At 40.2% G+C, this 20,516-nt stretch overlaps 1 protein-coding gene across 1 annotated transcript in view; it reads left to right on the forward strand.

Moving 5' to 3' along the window:
* Window positions 1–20,516, forward strand: part of PARVB (parvin beta) — a 68,178-nt gene that overhangs the window by 11,958 nt on the left and 35,704 nt on the right. The gene's annotated exons all lie outside the window — the stretch shown is intronic.

Genomic DNA, 20,516 nt, shown 5'->3' on the forward strand with positions numbered 1-20,516 from the left:
GTTTCGCCTGCATCTATGGCAAGCATCCTCAGAGGTAGTGAGGTCTGTTGGAACTAGGAAAATGGGTTTATTCCACAGATAAATCCTCTGAGGATGCTTACCATAGATGCAGGCGAAAGGTCAGGAGAGAATGCCTCTAGAACATGGCCATATAGCCCGAAAAAACCTACAACAACCCAATAATAATAATAATAATAATAATAATAATAATAATAATAATAGGCCCCCCTGGTAGTGCAGTGGGTTAAACTGCTGAACTTGCTGACTGAAATGTTGGCAGTTTGAATCTGGGGAGCGGGACGAGCTCCGCTGTTAGGGCCAGCTTCTGCCAACCTAGCAGTTCGAAAACATGCAAATGGGAATAGATCAATATGTACCGCTTCTGTGGGAAGGTAACTGCGCTCCATGCAGCCGTGCTACCCATATGACATTGGAGGCGTCTACGGAAAGCCGGCTCTTCAGCTTAGAAATGGAGATGAACACTACCCCCCCAGAGTCGGACACAACTAGAATTAATGACAGGGAAACTTTTACCCATTATTATTATTATTAAGTTCTTGTGGGTCTTTTCAGGCTATATGGCCATGTTCTAGAGGCATTTCTCCTGACGTTTCGCCTGCATCTATGGCAAGCATCCCCAGAGGTGAAGTCTGTTTGGTAACTGGGAAAAGGGTTTATATATCTGTGAAATGACCAGGGTGAGACAAAGGACTTTTGTCAGTTGGGCTAGGTGTGAATATTTCAACTGACCACCTTGATTCACATACAATGGGCTGACTGTGCCTGGAGCAAACTCTTCTTGAAAGGTAATTAGATGTCCCTGCCTGTTTCCTCTCTGCTGTTTTTGCTGTTGCAATTTTAGAATTTTTTAAATTTTTTCTCACCCTGGTCATTCTACAGATATATAAACCCTTTTCCCAGTTACCAAAGAGACCTCACCTCTGAGGATGCTTGCCATAGATGCAGGCGAAACGTCAGGAGAAATGCCTCTAGAACATGGCCATATAGCCCGAAAAGACCCACAAGAACTTAGTGATTCTGGCCATGAAAGCCTTCGACAATACATTATTATTATTATTATTATTATTATTATTATTATTATTAACCACTTCCCCCTGTGTATAATCTGCTAAATACTATGGCCAAGGTGAGCACAGCAGCAATGTGAATATTGCAAGCATAGGAGTCATAGTTTCGTCATAGAGACAGCTTTATAATATTCCCAGTTTTATAGTTTCAGGATTTATTGGGTAACTTTAAACCTCAGGTGCTAGATTTTGTTCCCCTCTTGTGTTGGGATGTTCTTTTCCTGATCCCAATGAGAATTCCAGAGTACTGTTGGAAATAAAAATGTCCTTGCATGCAGAATCAAGTGTGTTCCTCCTAGACAGGCAAAAAACACAAGATGGAATAAAATCAAATTAAATGAAATATTCACTTCTTGTATTATACTAGCTGTTCCCTGCCACGCGTTGCTGTGGCCCAGTCTGTTGATCTGGAAAATAAAGTAATGAGAAAGTGTTGGTTTTTAATATATGTAATTTCTTTATGCTTGTGGGTAAACAATACTTCTTGCTGTTTCTTTGTCAGGACAATGATATGTTGCCCACCCTGGAACATGTGACATATCGTCCGTCTTTAAGGGTCCATTTCAGATCTATGATACTATATCTCTCTCTGTGTGAATCATATCTATCTATCTATCTATATCGATGGCTGGATGGTTCTTTGTCAGGAGGACTTTGATTACATTTTCTTGCCCTAATGAAGAGAGTTGGGTTGGATGGCCTTAAGTATTTTCTGTTGGTCATGGGAGTTCGGTGTGGGAAGTTTGGCCCAATTCTATCGCTGGTGGAGTTCAGAATGCTCTTTGATTGTAGGTGAACTATAAATCCCTGCAACTACAACTCCCAAATGTTGAGGTCTATTTCCCCCAATCTCCACCAATATTCACATTTGGGCATATTGAGTATTTTTACCAAGTTTGGTCCAGATCCATCATTGTTTGAGTCCACAGTGCTCTCTGGATGTAGGTTAACTACAACTCCAAAACTCAAGGTCAGTGCTCACCAAACCCTTCCAGTATTTTCTGTTGGTCATGGGAGTTCTGTGTGCCAAGTTTGGTTTAATTCTTTCGTTGATGGAGTTCAGAATGCTCTTTGATTACAGGTGAATTATAAATCCCAGCAACTACAACTCCCAAATGTTGAGGTCTATTTCCCCCAATCTCCACCAATATTCACATTTGGGCATATTGAGTATTTTTACCAAGTTTGGTCCAGATCCATCATTGTTTGAGTCCACAGTGCTCTCTGGATGTAGGTTAACTACAACTCCAAAACTCAAGGTCAGTGCTCACCAAACCCTTCCAGTATTTTCTGTTGGTCATGGGAGTTCTGTGTGCCAAGTTTGGTTTAATTCTTTCGTTGATGGAGTTCAGAATGCTCTTTGATTACAGGTGAATTATAAATCCCAGCAATTACAACTCCCAAATGATAAAATCATAATTTTTGAGTGGTGGTCACTCCTTGTGTTGTGAGACATTTTGTTGCGAAATTTGGTGTGATTTCGTTCATTGGTTCTTTTGTTTTTAAGGTACTCATTATGCACAGAGCATTTAGATAGATAGATAGATAGATAGATAGATAGATAGATAGATAGATAGATAGACAGATTACTCGACATCAGTGAATTCCAAATGGATCTCCAAATTCCTTCCCTGATGAAAGGAATTTTGGGTTTCCCCTAATGGTGTTCACTGATGTAATCTATCTATCTATCTATCTATCTATCTATCTATCTATCTATCTATCTATCTATCTGTATCTATCTATCTAAATGCTCTGTGCATAATGAGTACCTTAAAAACAAAAGAACCAATGAACGAAATCACACCAAATTTCGCAACAAAATGTCTCACAACACAAGGAGTGACCATCACTCAAAAAATTATGATTTTATCATTTGGGAGTTGTTGTTGCTGGGATGTTGTTGCTGGGAAGAAGTGAATTCACTAGTTATTAGCAGACTAATTCCAAATGGATCTCCAAATTCCTTCCCTGATGAAAGGAATTTCGGGTTTCCCCTAATGGTGTTAGTCTGCTAATAACTAGTGAATTCACTTCTTCTCTGCACCGTGGCCTGTTCACAAGCCATTGACTGGGACAAATGATTTGCCGGTGACAAAAATGCAATGAATTTGTTGGATTATTTGTGGTTTTTTGTAAGGGAAAACACCCTTAGTGCTGAACAGTTGAAATTTGGGGATGATATAGAGTTGTATTTTATGGCTAATTGTGTGTGGATTCTTCCACAAGGTGTGACTCTGGGAGGACTAAAATGTTATTTCCTGTCGCAATGAGGATTAAACACTTGTACTTAAAATTTCCAGTTTTTACTGGGAGTATTCTAGGATCACAGGGAAGTGGAGCTGGGTGTAGTGAGACCTATTCAATTGTCCTTCAGATTGCCTGAACATGATGCTTATTAATTTTGTAAAGATAATGGGAAATGTTTGGCTTCCACATGTGGATGAAAAGGAAGCTCCCCCACTTCCCTGGCTTCCGAGCTTTCTTTATTCACATTTTAAACAAAAAAGTTTACAGATATTCTTCCAGATTGTCCTTTCTGAAGTTGCGAAACTGCGTACAAATCTGGTGCTTGCTTCAGTGCCCATCGATAGTGATAGATAAATGTAGAAGCAGTTGTCAATCTATATAAATAAAAATGTAATGTTCGTTTGTGGACTTAACATTCATTGGCTTCCTTCCAATCTTGTACCTCATCTGTCACCTCCAAGGGCACATTGACTCCACTACTATTGGTTTGCCCAACTGTAAAGATCCATTATGGTGTCCATGGATCAACCTTTTCTTAAACCAGTATATATGTTCACTGGATATGTCTGTCCTTTAGGCCTCAGATAGCTTTTCTTCACTTCTGGCATTCCAAGAGATGCAATGAACACAAGTCACATTAATGTCCTCTTGTTAGCCTTTCTATAGGCAACTAACTGATCATAGTGCAAACACCTAATTGGACATAATAATAATAATAATAATAATAATAATAATAATAATAACACTTTATTTATATTCCACCCTTCTTACTCCAAAGGGGACTCAGGGCAGATCACAATACACATGCACGGCAAACATTCAATGCTGCTTTGTATAAACAATACACAGACAGACAGAGCAGAAGGAGGTACCTTGGAAGGTTGGGCTGCAGTCCAGGGGGTGTTGTTGCTCTATCCTCGATGACGAAGAGCCATCAGGACTTCCTCCTTTCTTTTGGTCATCCAGCATTTTTTGATCTTCTTTCTTTACGGCGTCATAAAACACCTCCCCCACTTTTAGTGGTACCTAATTTAGCTAATCACAGCTAGAGCTGTTTTTCGTATTGTTCAGGTAAACAATGAGCTGGGCTAACAGTTGGCAGCTCACGCCAACCCGGGGCTTCGAACTTGCAACCTTTTGGTTGATAAATCTTATAATTGCTGATGATTTACCAGCTGTGCTAAACCTCCGGACTTTAGTCAGATCCAGCATAAAACTTTCTGTGTTATTTATGGTAATTGTTGCTGTTGTTTATCATTTACAAAGAACATTTTCTGTCATACTTGTGAATGTAACGCTCAGCAGGAATACCATACAAGTAGCATTCAAATGGTACATTTCATAAGGACTGGATCAAGATGAGTGAACTTCTTTTAAAAGTATATAACTCTAAGAATGAACCTATCTTCTAGTGTTTCTGCATAAGTTGCTTACCCTGCTTGAAAGGAGACAAATCCAGAATTATGACTCCTCCAGAGATGCAGTATGTCAACTCTTTGAGCGGGCAGGGTGCTTTACTGTGTCTCAGTCTTGTGAATTGTGATTGAATGAACACAACTGTGCCTGACCTAGGGATGGAAAAATTGAGTTGGAATGAATCAAGGTCAAAGTCAGTGAATTGTGCAGGGAGCAGCCTGCTTGGGTTCATATAAATAAGCAGCTTCTCATGGTGTACTAAAACTTCTATGTATAGTGTTGACCTGTGCACAGAGTCTGGAAATGACTATGCTGTGAACTTCCTGTTATGGATCAGACCTTTTCCTTTGTCTTTTTTTTCTGAGAGAGAGAGGAGAGTGAAAAGAGAGAGAGGAACCTAGGATTGGAAGCAGTTCCCATGTGTTGACCACATAAAATGGGATTTCTTGCTTGTACAGCAAAAAGGTTTTGTAACTTTGGGTACATCTATACTGACTATTCAGGTTGGTTAATCAGCCCCATGCAGCAGAAGAGCTGATCTGGATTAACTTAGTGGAAAACCATGAAGGTATCAATGGGGGTTCACCTCTTCTGAGATGAATGCTGCACCCGCCTACCTGCGTTACCGCATTTCCGTGTACAAACCCACATGATCTCTTCATTCATCTGGAGAGGCCCTGCTCTCGCTCCCGCCTCCTTCGCAGACGCGATTGGTGGGGACGAGGGAGAGGGCCTTCTCGGTGGTGGCCCCCCATCTCTGGAACTCACTTCCCAGGGATATTAGGCATGCCCCAACATTGGCAGTCTTTAGGAGGAGCCTGAAAACGTGGCTGTTCCAGTGTGCCTTCCCAGAATAAGGAAATAATACCCAGCAAAATGTCCTCATAATGCACTATAACTATTTGTTGGATTGCGCTCCCCTCACTTCTTTTAAAACCCTCCTACCAGATATATCCTACCTGTTCATGCCCAGCGTTTATTTTTTAATTTAAAACTATTACCGTTGGCCCGGCCATAGGTTTTTAAATCCTTGTGTGTTCATATTTATATGTGATTTATATTAATTGTATTGTTTTTGTTTATTGCTTTTTTGTTTTATTGATGTGTTGTTGGGCTTGGCCTCATGTAAGCTGCTCCGAGTCCCTTGGGGAGATGGTAGGTAAAGATAAAGGTAGTCCCCTGACATTAAGTCCAGTCATGTCTGACTCTGGGGTGTGGTGCTCATTTCCATTTCTAAGCCGAAGAGCCAGCGTTGTCCATAGACACCTCCAAGGTCATGTGGCCGGCATGACTGCATGAAGCGCCGTTACCTTCCCGCCGGAGCGGTACCTATTGATCTACTCACATTTGCATGTTTTCGAACTGCTAGGTTGGCAGAAGCTAGGGTTGACAGCGGAAGCTCACACCGCTCTCCAGAATCGAACTTGCAACCTTTCGAACAACAAGCTCAGCAACTCAGTGCTTTAACCCACTGTGCCACTGGGGGCTCCTGGTGGCGCAGTGGGAGATGGTGGCGGGGTATAAATAAAGTTGTATTATTATTATATTATTATTATTATTATTATTATTATTGTATACCTGAAGGTACGTTTTGGAGACTAGAAGTTGGCCTCAATACCTCTGAGTAAGCACACATAGTCAGCAATATTGGCCCTACTTTCTGGCTGTTTACTGTTGCATATAGTGGCTGCCAAGTGGAGATTTTTTGCTGAATCTCAGTGTTATTTCACCAGGCTTTATTATGGCTGGAGCTTCTTGGCAACAGAAGTCCTTTACTTTGAAATGTTCTCTTTTCCCTTTTTCATGAATTGTGAACAAAGTGGATTGGATTTGTCATCAGCATTAGGGTTTTATCTTAACGCTAAAGAAATAACTTTGCCAGCAGAGGTGAATGCATCAGCACTCGTACAGTTGTGCATGTATATATGGAACAATTTCACAATTTCTCTCCCTCTTTCTCTTTCACATACATACACACAAATTGGTACAGAGTGGAATGTCACAAGGAAGAGCAGAATATTAAAGGATAAATATGAAGAATTAGCCATCCCCTGCCACGCGTTGCCCAGTCCGGTGATCTGGAAAATAAAGTAATGAGAAAATGATGGTTTCTAATATATGTAATTTTTATGCTTGTGGGTAAACAATATTTCTTGCTGTTTCTTTGTCGGTGTTGATGTGAAGAATGTCTGGTTTGCCTACTCTAGAACATGCAACATATAATTGTCCTTTTTGGGAGTCCCTTTCAAATCTATGATACTATATATTTGTGTGTGTGTGTGAATCATATCTATCTATCTATCTATCTATCTATATCTATGGCTAGATGGCTCTTTGTCGGGAGGGCTTTGATTATGTTTTCTTGCCCTGGTGAAGGGAGTTGGACTGCATGGCCTTAAGTGTTTTCTGTTGGTCATGGGGGTTCTCTGTGGGAAGTTTGGCCCAATTCTGTTGTTGGTGGGGTTCAGAATGCTCTTTGATTGTAGGTGAACTATAAATCTCAGTAACTACAACTCCCAGATGTCAAGGTCTATTTCCTCCAAACGCCATCTGTGTTCATATTTGGACATATGGAATATTCATGCCAAGTTTGGTCCAGACCCATCATTGTTTGAGCCCACAGTGCTCTCTGGATGTAGGTGAATTACAACTCCCAAACTCAAGGTCAATGCCCACCAACCCCTTCTAGTGTTTTCTGTTGGTCATGGGAGTTCTGTGTACCACATTTGGTTCAATTCCATCATTGGTGGAATTCAGAATGCTCTTTGATTGTAGGTGAACTATAAATCCCAGCAACTACAACTCCCAAAATGACAAAATCTGTTTTTCTTGAGTGATGGTCACTCCTTGGGTTAGTAGGTGTCTTGTGGCCAAATTTGGCAGCAATTCATCCAGTGGTTTTTGAGTTCTGTTAATCCCACAAACGAACATCATATTGTCTGGCGTATAAGACTACTTTTTAACCCAAGAAAATCTTCACAAAAGATTATACGTGGGAGCCCTCTTATACACGGGAGTAGTCTTATATGCCGGGAGCCATCTTATAGAGCGGGTGCTGAAACTTCCAATCTGGATTGGAGAATCTGTGGTTGCTGCATATTGTGGGGGAGCTCAGAAATGGCAGTGGCCGCGTCCCTGCCATATGCAATGACTGTATGAAAGCATTAAGGGCGATGCTGTACAAGTACGGTAGAAGAAAATCCATTCATCAGGATTGTGGACTTAATGTGGTCCCGATGGTGAGGTGAAGGGGCGCCTCACCGGGAAGGTGTAAGTGAAGGGCGGAGCAAGCTGCAGATGTCTGGGGCGCCCGGGGTATGGAAAAAAGGGATCGAATGTCTCTGGGCCCAGACAAACACACCTCTTTTACTTGTCTGGCCCGCCCTTGCATTCTATTACCATACCTCCTCCTCTGCCTCTCAGATCTCTCTCCTGAAGACTGCAGTGAAGTGGTGCAGGTGCGCATGTGCGAGATCTGAGAGGCAGAGAAGGAGGTACAGTAATAGGAAAATTACCATATTGAAATCAAATCTGATGCTTTTAAAATTTTTATTTGTTGTGCATTGGAAGAGGGGTAGTCTTATACGGCGAGTATATCCCAAACACTATATTTTAACTGGAAAAGTTGGGGGTCGTCTTATATGCCCAGTCGTCTTATATGCCGGAAAATACGGTACATTTTTATTTCTATAGATTTGTATAGTGGTGTAAAATTCACGGGAGTTAGTTATCTTTTGTGTTTGGAACAGAAAGAGACAAAAATTGAAAATGATAAAATTCTCTGGTTAAGAAAACCTTGGGAAATTTATTGGGTTATTGTAAATCAACAGGGGTCTTGGGGACACATACCCACAAGAAGACTGGGAGAATGAGAACTGCAAGGAAGAATGAAGAGGCTTCATGGAAAATCATGAAAAGGAGTTTAATAATAATAGGAGAGTACTTTTAAATCCAAAGGCCTTCTGAACACATAGAGTGAACACTGGGCAATAACATGCTGGGGAAGAGACAGGCTGGTGACTTTGTGGACAGAAGATCCAACTAGTCTGTTGAATGATGAACTTTGTGAGTGACCTGCTGTAGAAGTATGCATTTTAATTGCAGTTTGACACCAATTAAAATGCCATAGCTCAATGCTACAGAATCCTGGGAGTTGTAGTTTAGTGAGACACCAGAATGTTTAGGTTGAGAAGGCTAGAGATCTTATGAAACTACAGTTCAAAGGATTCTCTAGCATTAAGTTGTAGCAGTTTAAGTTGTGTTGAGCTGTATTAATTCTACAGTACAGATGTACCTTTAGATACATTTTTATTGACTAACTCAACAGACATTTCAGAAACAGAAAATTCATACAAACTTGCCAAATATATAAAAACTGTATTAGAAAGGGTAATCTATTGTATTACTTTCATCAAACATTCTTAGCTTTCTTTTTTAATATATTGTGTATTGTGTGCAAATGTAATGGTTCGTAAAAGAAATGAACAATAGTTCTTCGGAGTCAGTCTTGGCCCTCTTTCTATATAGCCTTCTTTCTGTAAGGAGATCCCCAGTAAGTTCATCTGTCTGACCCAAACTTCATGTGCCAAACATCTGTGGGAAGCAGTCAGAGCAGCTGGAAACTTCATCAGTAATTGTACGTATATTACAGAAACAGTTGATAGCAAAAAGAGATTTATTTTAAGAAAATCAAAACCATGGATCCATTGATGTTTGGAAAAAATTTATACTCCTTAAATTGTCTGAGGAAAATAGAGATCTGATTCTGTGCTCCAGTGTATTTGTGTGTACAATTCGAATGAGAATATGCCAAACTAATTTAGCAGAGAAGGATGAGAAACACTCTTCACTAGGTTGTCAAATTGACTCTAAAAAAGTATGGACTGGAGGTAAGTGTCATTTGTAGGCTTGGTGTTGCATGTAAACCACACACAGACTAAACAACAAGCAAGGCGCTGGGATCAGACGGTAGTAGATCCAGTTGGATTGAGTCTTAAGTATCGGATGATGCTGACATTCAGCCCAACCAGATTTACTGCTGTCTGATCTCAGAATGTTGCTTTCCATTTAATCTGTGTTGGAGTTTACTTGTAACACCAAGCTGTGTTTTGGTGCTAAAATAATATTATATGTGCTCCCTCCGCAGTTTTGTTGTTGTTTAATTCTAAGGTAAAGGTTTTCCATTGACATTAAGTCTAGTTGAGTCTGACTCTGGGGAGTGGTGCTCATCTCCATTTCTAAGCCAAAGAGCCGGTGTTGTCCATAGGTCAACAGGACCTCCAAGGTCCTGTGGCCAGCATGACTGCATGGAGTGTTGATACCTTTCTGCCAAAGTGGTACCTATTGATCTACTCACATTTCCATGTTTTTGGACTGCTAGGTTGGCAGAAGCTGGGGTTAACAACAGGAGTTCACCCTGCCCCACAGATTTGAACCACTGACCTTCCCGTCATTAACAGAGGCTGGAAGCCAGCCTGCAAGCCTTTTGCAGCTATTGGTTTAAAAGGTCTAGAGACCGCCCTTTTTCCTGGAGATGAGATCTCCATTGTGGGAAAGCTCTCCTGCTTTCTTTAGTATAGAAAAAGCCTCAGATGTGCTGGTGGCCAAGCTAGGCAGCTCGGACAAGCCATTGTGAGTACGATTGAGATTGAGGGTTGAGGTTAAAGTTAAAGTCATCCTCTCGCCTTAGAAACTGGCACTGAGGTCAGATAGAGAAAGATCTGCTCTTTCTAAAGGACAATAGCTCAGTGCTGGGACAGGGAATATATCCAGTTTTCTCTGTCATTGAGAAAGGCTCCATTACTTCATCTCCAAAACTAATCTTGAGCTTAGATAGGGGAAGACCTGCTCTTTCTGAAAGATAACAACTCAAGGTTAGGGTAAAAGATCCCAGGATTTTTCTACCTTTGGGGAAAAGTTAACTCGGTAACTGAAGGAAAAAGGAAAGAAAGAACATCTATATGGTTTCCCAAATTGACTGTTTTGTGTTTGTAGCTTCATCAAGCTGTGCCAAGTCTGTCAAGGACTTTGTAAAATAAATGTTCTGTTGATGTTCAATTCTGGACTGGCCTCAGTTGCTGAGAATCTGGAGCTTATAAGAAAGGCACCCGCGGTTTGCCCAGATAAAGAGAGAAGCACATCTTAGTTTTAACTTCATAGTGTCTGGGTGTGACGGCACATGCGCCATTGCAGCACCTTTGTTTGATTCTACTTCATAGGAAATTGGAAATTGCTGTATTATTTTAAATTATCAACTCTAACTTGTGGTTTCCAGAAAGTCAAAATTACAGACTTGGAGTGAGTCATAGTTTCTTTGTTCAAATACGATGACAAATTAGAGTTTCCTGCAAACCAGGATAGCAAGCCTCTATTTTCCTATTCTCACTAATGAGGTGGTGTGAATCTACTTTGTCACAGCAGCATCTAGTGGTGGTTGCCTAACATTTTCTAATAGTAAGGCTGGTCCTGTTCATTACACTATGTAACAAAATTTGAAAAAAAATCTGTTCCTGGTCTGAGAGTATTATTTTCTCTTTAACTGTGTGGTACTTACATTAAAAGTAGTTGTTATACTCCAGAAACTTTGTTTTTCTGGCTGCCACGAACTATGTTGAATCAGTTGAGACTCTATGAAATATTAATTGAAAAACTATAGCAAAACATGGTGCAGGATGTCCTGCAAAACAATGTTTTTTTGCAGTTTAATAAACTTTTTCAATGTTCTTATGATACAACCAATTAGGAAGACCAGGAACAAAGATCGTGGAAAATCCTAAGATGCTGTGTGACCTAATTTAGTGTAGTTCTGGTGCCCGCAGAAGACCTTATTCTTTATCCTGACACTTTTAATGCAGTGGGGATGGGAAAAGTGTTGCTGGCTTCCAAGAAGTTGTACACCATGAACGTAAGCATCATCAGTGAGTTCTTTTGTAGTAGATGGAAAATATTGGGCAAATTGTGAGTTATTGCACATGGTCTCGGAGCTTTCGGAGAGTCGAATGCAAAGTGAGAATGATGGTGCTGTTTGGTGCAGGAAGAGAGTTGTTGCACATCTTTCAGACACAGCAGAAACCCAAGTGGTTATGCTTTCAGGTGGTTTTTGACAACTGAGAACAAAGTAAATGAATGTTTATGGATTTTGATAGCACCCGTGTATAAACCCAGGGTCATTCAATGGAGAGATGAAAACGCCAGTTCTGTTTAAGAGAGTAATTGCCACCAACATTTTCGTACCTAGACATTCAAAAGGCTGGCAGTGATGCTATGAGAGGCCTCTTCTACACTGCCATATAAAATCCGGATTATCTCTTTTGAACTTGATAATATGGCAGTGTAGACTCATATAATCCAGTTCAAAGCAGATAATATGGATTATCTGCTGTGATAATTTGGATTATATGGCAGAATAGAACAGGCCAGAAATGTATATATGTATGTATGTGTATATATGTGTGTGTGTGTGTGTTTCTGTATAGTTGTGTATATGTGGTTTTGCACATGCGTTGTAATGGGGTTTTTTGTGGCTTTTCAAGTCCCTTCTGCTGTGTTTTTCAGTGTTTTGATGAGTGATGATCTCTTGTTGGCCTAATAGGTATATTGTGTCCAAATTTGGTTTTAATTTGCCCAGTGGTTTTCGAGTTATGTTAATCCCACAAACGAACATTGCATTTTTATTTATATAGAGACTAGGCATCCCCTGCAACGCATTGCTGTGGCCCAGTCTGTGTATATGTGCTTTGTGTGTATATATATTTGTATATATTGTGATTTTATATTGTTTTGTGTGCCTATTTTTGTACCTTTTTATTATCTTCATTATATTTTATTGATGTATTGTTTTATGCTGTATATTGCTTTGTTGTGATTGTTGGGCTTCCTCATGTAAACCACCCTGATTCCTCTTGGGAAGATGGAGGTGGGGTATAAATATAAATTTATTAATTTATTTATTATATGTGCATATATGTTTGTGTGTGTATATTTGTGTATATATGCCTATATGTGTGATTGTGTGTCTGTATATATGGTGTTGTGCATGCCTTGTAATGCGCATATATATATATATATATATATATATGTCTTTTAAGTCCCTTCTGTTGTGTTTTTCAGTGTTTTTATGAGTGATGGTCACTCGTTGGCCTTATCGGTGTATTATGCCCAAATTTGGTGTCAATTCGTCCAGTGGTTTTTGAGTTATGTTAATCCCACAAACGAACATTACATTTTTATTTATATAGACTAGGCGTCCCCTGCCATGCATTGCTGTGGCCCAGTGTGTATATGTGTTTTATGTGTGTGTATAGGCATTGTTCCGTCTTCCAGGAGCTTGGTTTGCATTGCCCCTTAGTTGCATTAAATAGCATCCTTTTGCATTTTGGAGAACCTCTCCTGCCTTCTTCAGTTTAGAAAAAGCCTCAGATGTGCTTGTGGTCAAACTAGGCAGCTCGGACAGGTCATCGTGAGTACTTACCCTCTTGCCTTTGAAACTGGTGCTGAGCTTAGATAGGGGAAGACCTGCTCTTTCTAAAGATAGCAGCTCAGCACTAGGGGAGAGAATATCCCAGGATTTCTTTGCCATTGGGAGAGGCTCTATTACTTCATCCCCAAGCTAGCTTTGAGCTTAGATAGAGAAAGACCTGTTCTTTCTTATAATAGCAGCTCAAGGCTAGGGTAAAGTATCCCAGGATTTTTCTACGATTGAGGGAAGTTAACTCAGCAGTTGAAGGGAAAAAAAAGGAAAGAACATCTACATGATTTCACAAGTTTACTGTTTATGTTTGTAACTTCAACAAGCTGTGCCAAGTCTGCCAAGGACTTTGAGAAATAAATATTCTGTTCGATATTCAAATCTGGAGTGGCCTCAGTTGCTGGGAATCCTAAGCTTCTAAGTAAGGCACTCGCAGTTCACCCGGATAAAGAGAGAAGGACATCTTAGTTTTAACTTTATCGTGTCTGGGTGTGACGGCACAGGCATATATGTGTATATATATTTGTGTATATGTGTATATATGTGTGTTTGTGTATATATGTGGTTTTGTGCATGTGTTGTAATGCATTTTTTTAATTTTGGCTTTTTAAGTCCCTTCTGTTGTGTTTTTCCATGTTTGTGTGAGTGATGGTCACTCATTGGCCTGATAGGTGTTGTTGTTGTTCATTCGTTCAGTCGTCTCCGACTCTTCGTGACCTCATGGACCAGCCCACGCCAGAGCTCCCTGTTGGCCGTCACCACCCCCAGCTCCTTCAGGGTCAGTCCAGTCACTTCAAGGATGCCATCCATCCATCTTGCCCTTGGTCGGCCTCTCTTCCTTTTACCTTCCACTTTCCCCAGCATGATTGTCTTCTCTAGGCTTTGCTGTCTCCTCATGATGTGGCCAAAGTACTTCAGCTTTGTCTCTAGTATCCTTCCCTCCAGTGAGCAGCCGGGCTTTATTTCCTGGAGGATGGATTGGTTGGATCTTCTCGCAGTCCAAGGCACTCTCAGAACTTTCCTCCAACACCACAGCTCAAAAGCATCGATCTTCCTTCGCTCAGCCTTCCCTAAGGTCCAGCTCTCACATCCGTATGTTACTACAGGGAATACCATGGCTTTGACTAGGCGGATCTTTGTATTGTGTCCAAATTTGGTGTCAATTCGTCCAGTGGTTTTTGAATTATGTTAATCCCACAAACAAACATTACATTTTTATTTATATAGATATGAGTCTATGTCTAAGTAACTAATATATATATATATATATATAGTTAATTTGCACCCTGTCTTGGGCTTTCATTAAATAAATAAAAGAACTGTGGCGAACTTCTGCTTGTGGTTTCTTAGTCCATTATCATCACCCGTCGTCCCTTCCTGCAGTGCCACTTGTGTTCCTCAAAGTTTTTGTGTTCTTAGAATTCATCAGGACTGCCCTGAATAAGACCTTGCAATTAATACATTTCTATTGGACTTTTGTAAACTGAAGCAATTGCACTTGTGCTCTCTCACACTGTTTTCGCCGTGACCATCTCTTTAGCAGTGAGTTCTGTGGGTTTTGTCTTATTGGGTTTTTTTTTCTGCCTTTCATCCTTTTGCTTGAGAAACCATTTTCAACCATTTATTTTTATGTGCAACATTTTGTATCATGTCTTGGGAACATTGGGATTGTCTAGATTGAATGTGTATCCTTTCAATAATTTGTGGGTTTGATTTGAACAGCTAGCTTGTGGAGAACTGGAACCTGAGTTTGCTTAGTATGTTCAAAATAGGAGTTCCTTGGTTCGGTGGCATCATTTACAATAATCTACTTAAAATGATATTTTTGTGTTTTATGCTGATGGTGGTGGTTGCGAAGGACAAATTGTCCTGCATTCCTCCTATTTATATGGATGTTAGGAGGAGGCATGATTATAAAGAGAAGATGCAGGACAATTCGTTCTTTGCAACCACTACAGTCAGCATAAAATACAAAAATCTCAAATTAATTAATGACCAAGAGACTCTTCTATGTAATATATACGTCCCAATAGTAGCTAAATCGCATTTTGTAAAACAAAAGAAAAAATACTAGAACAGGACTATGATAGTTTGCTAATCTTATGGGATTTTAATGGTGTATTAGAATGTGAACTAGATAGAACTAGGAAAAAAAATAAGAAGAGATCCAAAAAAAGGGGGGGGGGACTCCCAAAAAAATTCATACAATTCAAAAAGGATTTTTTTCGTACAAGATTTGTGGAGACTTAAAAACCCCAAAGAAAGGGATTATAGGTTTTTTCGGGCTATATGGCCATGTTCTAGAGGCATTCTCTCCTGACGTTTCCCCTGCATCTATGGCAAGCATCCTCAGAGATAGTGAGGTCTGTTGGAACTAGGAAAATTATTATTATTATTATTATTATTATTATTATTATTTACTGTATTTGTATACCTCCTTTCTCAGCCTATCGGCGACTCAAGGCGATTTCCAACAAAACAGTATACATAGTATCACAATACAATTTAAAAACATTACAATTACATAAACCACAACAGCAATAATGGGTTTATATATCTGAAAATGGGTTTATATATCTGTGGAATGACCAGGGTGAGACAAAGAACTCTTGTCTGTTGGAGCTAGGTGTGAATGTTTCAACTGACCACCTTGATTAGCATTTGATGGCCTGGCAGTTGTTTGGTGTGGCTTGTTAGTGCCTGGGGCAATCTTTTGTTGAGAGGTGATAAGATGTCCCTGATTGTTTCCTCTCTGTTGTTTTGCTGGAATAGTAAGGAATTATACACCAATTATTGTCCCAAATTGACATATTTGGGCCTCTAACTCTTTAACAACAAAAGTCAAAAAGGTGAAAATTCTACCAAGAGTTAACACCAACCACTGCCCAATAAAAATGGAAATAGCAGAAAGTCCAAAAAGTAGAAGATGGAAATTAAATGATAATTTATTGTGAACAGAAGAGGAAATAGAAAATAATAAGAAACTCTTAAAGGAATACTTTGAAAACAATACAAATAAGGACACCAAGAAGGAAAAAAAAAAGATATGGGATGCCAGCTGTAATGAGAGGCTACTTCATGCAAAAATAAAAAAATAGAAGAAGACACAAGGAACAACATAAATTAGAAGAAAAAGTAAAAGTAAAAGAAAACCTACTAAAATTGAGACCAAAAGACAAGCAAATTAAACTAGAAATAGAACTAATCAAGAAAGAGTTAAAGGCAGGACAGTTAGAACAAATAGCAAGAAAATTTAAATATATTAAATTAAACCATTTTGCATACGATAACAAACCAAAGAAATTACTGGCAAGGAAGTTAGAGAAAAGGAGACAAAAACAACACATAACCCAGATAACAATAGGAGGCAGGAATTATACTACGGAAAAGGACATAGCAACTCAATTCAGAGAATTTTATAAAATACTGCTGTTATTCTCATCTATCTTTTTTGTTGTTGTTCATTCGTTCAGTCGTCTCCGACTCTTCGTGACCTCATGGACCAGCCCACGCCAGAGCTCCCTGTCGGCCGTCACCACTCCCAGCTCCTTCAAGGTCAGTCCAGTCACTTCAAGGATGCCATCCATCCATCTTGCCCTTGGTCGGCCCCTCTTCCTTTTTCCTTCTACTATCTTTTTCCATCTATCTATCTATCTATCTATCTATCTATCTATCTATCTATCTATAAATGCTCTGTGCATAATGAGTACCTTAAAAACAAAAGAACCAATGAACGAAATCACACCAAATTTGGCAACAAAACGTCTCACAACACAAGGAGTGACTATCACTCAAAATTATGATTTTGTCATTTGGGAGTTGTAGTTCCTGGGATTTATAATTCACCTACAATCAAAGAGCGTTCTGAACTCCATCAATGGACTTGAACTAAACTTGGCACACAGAACTCCCTTGAGCAAGAGAAGATACTGGAAGGGTTTGGTGGGCATTGACCTTGAGTTGTAGTTCACCTTCATCCAGAGAGCACTGTGGACTCAAACAATGATAGATCTGGACCAAACTTGGCACGAATATTCCATATGCCCAAATGTGAACACAGATGGAGTTTGGGGGAAATAGACCGTGGCATTTGGGAGTTGTAGTTACTGGGATTTATAGTTCAGTTATAATCAAAGAGTGTTCTGAACCCCACCAATGATTCAATGGGACCAAACCTCCCACACAGAACCCCCATGACCAATGGAAAATACTCAAGGCCATCCAGTCCAACTCCCTTCACCAGGGCAAGAAACGTAATCAAAGCCCTCCTGACAAAGAGCCACCCAGCCATAGATATAGATAGATATGATTCACACACAGAGAGATATAGTATCATAGATGTGAAAGGGACCCCTGAAGAAGGACAATTATATGTTGCATGTTCCAGAGTAGGCAAAGCAGACATTCTTCACATCAACACTGACAAAGAAACAGCAAGAAATACTGTTTACCACAAGCATAAAGAAATTACAAATATTAGAAACCAACACTTTCTCATTACTTTATTTTCCAAATCAACAGACTGGGCCACAGCAACGCGTGGCAGGGGACAGCTAGTTCTTAATATATATTAAACACCACTTATCCAAAATGATTGAGACCAGAAATGTTCTGTATTCTGTTTTTTTTGGGGTTTTTTTTGTGGGAGGGGGCATTTTTTAATACTTACATATACATAATGAGATCTCGGAGACAGGACTCAAGTCTCAACGCCAAATTAATTTTTGTTTCACATACACATTGTACACATAGCCAAAAGGTAGTTTAATACAATATTGGTAATAATTTGTACACGAAATGAAGTTTGTGCACAATGAATTATCAAAAAGCAAAGGTTTTTGCTTTGGAGTATTTTGGAATTCTGAATAGGGAATTCTCAACCTGTAGAGGCGATGGAGACAAAAGAAAATCTGGCAGTTTCTACAGTACTCTTGGTTGGCTGTGAAATTGAGATCCCTACTCAGTAACCAATACCCCAAGATGGCTTGATTTAGGTGGGAGACACTATACCCAGCATCCCATAATTAGCTATTTCATTCAGTAACAGTATGACAGCTGCTGTTTTCCAATACTCTGAGGTGTTGGCCTTGGATCAGAAATAACGGCAGCTAAAATTAAATAGCGGTTATCCTCCAGCTTCTCTTTGAGAATACTTGTTATGAGCACAGAGAATAACATTTGTTAGGATTATTTAAAAAACAGCTGCTATGGACCTTCAGGTACCATTGTCTGTAAACATATGGAATTTAAGTCTACTTTCAAGTAGACATTTTTGGTTTTTTTCTTGGGAAAATCTTGTATCTTGTGATTGCACTGTTGGCAGTGATAACAATGATGTCAACGTTTGGCTTATGGGTTAAAAGTGGATATTTAATTTCATTTTCTTTACTGTCAACCTGTTATTCAACCTAGTAAAGGGATCACATAATGTGCACCATGAATGCCAATCCTTTTTTCACATTAGTGGAACATGGAAAAATGACATCAAACAACTGTATTATTTGTTGAGTTTTTGAATTTTTATGTCACACTCTTATTCTATTTCTGGGATGGATAATGTTTAAACAATTGAAAAGTCAGTGCTTGGGGAAGTTACTTCTTCAGACTACATCTCTGTGAATTTCAAGACAGCATAGCCACCTGCAATGTTAGCTGGGGATTCTGGGAGTCATAATCTAAGTTCCAGAGTATGCTAAATTGGCCCCAAGAAACTACTGATATGATCATTGGATGTCATCAGGAGCAAAATTCAAAGCGTGGGCACGAGTAGGCAGGATTATGACTGGAGCACAGATGGCAGAAACCTCAACTTAGATCTGATAAAGACACAACACATAGAACATCTTTGTTCCTATAAAGTGGCAACACATGCAGAAAAGAAAGCCTTTATTTCATCTGTGAACTTGCATTCAACTCAATATTTAGAGTGGTGCGGGGTCTAACTTAGGCACCTTCCCCCTGAATCCAATTCTAGAGAAGGAAAATTGCTTCCCCCCCCCCCCCCGCTTTCTGTTGTGTCATTTCGATGTGTGTCATTTCAATGTTCAGGGTGGCCAGGTAAGTTATTTCCTGTACTTCTTGGGGAGGGGTTGGGGGGTGCCCTTTCAGTTTTCCTGGCTCATGGAGACCCCCCCAAAAATGAGAGAGCTGCATACATTCGCCCCGGGGATTATATGATGTGGTCCCCAAGCCCAACTCACACCTGGTAATGCCCGGATCTTACCAAAGATCCAGGTCTTATCAGATATCTAATTATTTCGGGACAAAGCAGGGTTTACCTGCATTGTCCCGAATTGATTCGCTATTACTATAGACATCATTTGGACGGCTCTGGTAAAAGCACGGCAGGTCTCACATTTTGGGACCTGTCTGGAAGGGCCCTCAGTCACAACTGGTGCAAGAAGATCAGAGGGAATTGGGAGAACCTGAAAACAACCATATCCTTCCCACTTTACCCTTTTTTGTGCTGGTTCTTTGTCTCCAGGGCAGGGAAATTAAAAACACTGATCCCCTCTACTCCCTGTGTTGTGGAGAATAGAGGGGGGATTAGTGGGCACCTCTGTTAGGTTTTTTTTGGGATAGACTAACCTTCGCCGAGCCCCCGGTGGCGCAGCGGGTTAAAGTGCTGAGCTGCTGAACTTGTTGATTGAAAGGTCACAGGTTCGAATCCGGGGAGCGGCGTGAGCTTCTGCCAACCTAGCAGTTCGAAAACATGCAAATGTGAATAGATCAATAGGTACCACTCCAGCGGGAAGATAATGGCACTCCATGCAATCATGCCGGCCACATGACCTTGGTGGTGTCTATGGACAATGCCGTGTCTTCAGCTTAGAAATGGAGATGAGCACCGCACCCCAGAGTCTGGACTTAGTGTCGGGGGAAAACCTTTACCTAATCCTCACCCTTAATATGTTCTCCGAGACCCTAAAAAAAGTACTGCCCCACTTTACTCTCCCGGGTGTGACACCCTTTCTGACCTGGGCTGGAAAATTAATAGTGTTTGTTGTTGTTCATTCATTCAGTCGTTTCCGACTCTTTGTGACTTCATGGACCAGTCCACGCCAGACCTCCCTGTCGGTCGTCACCACCTCCAGCTCCTTCAAAGACAATCCAGTCACTTCAAGGATACCATCCATCCATCTTGCCCTTGGTTGGCCCCTCTTCCTTTTTCCTTCCATTTTCCCCAGCATCATTGTCTTCTCTAAGCTTTCCTTTCTTCTCATGATGTGGCCAAAGTACTTCATCTTGGCCTCTACTATTCTTCCCTCCAATGAGCAGTCAACCTTTATTTCTTG

Source organism: Anolis sagrei, chromosome 5 (assembly GCF_037176765.1).
Source record: "Anolis sagrei isolate rAnoSag1 chromosome 5, rAnoSag1.mat, whole genome shotgun sequence".
Classification (NCBI taxonomy): Eukaryota; Metazoa; Chordata; class Lepidosauria; order Squamata; family Dactyloidae; genus Anolis; species Anolis sagrei.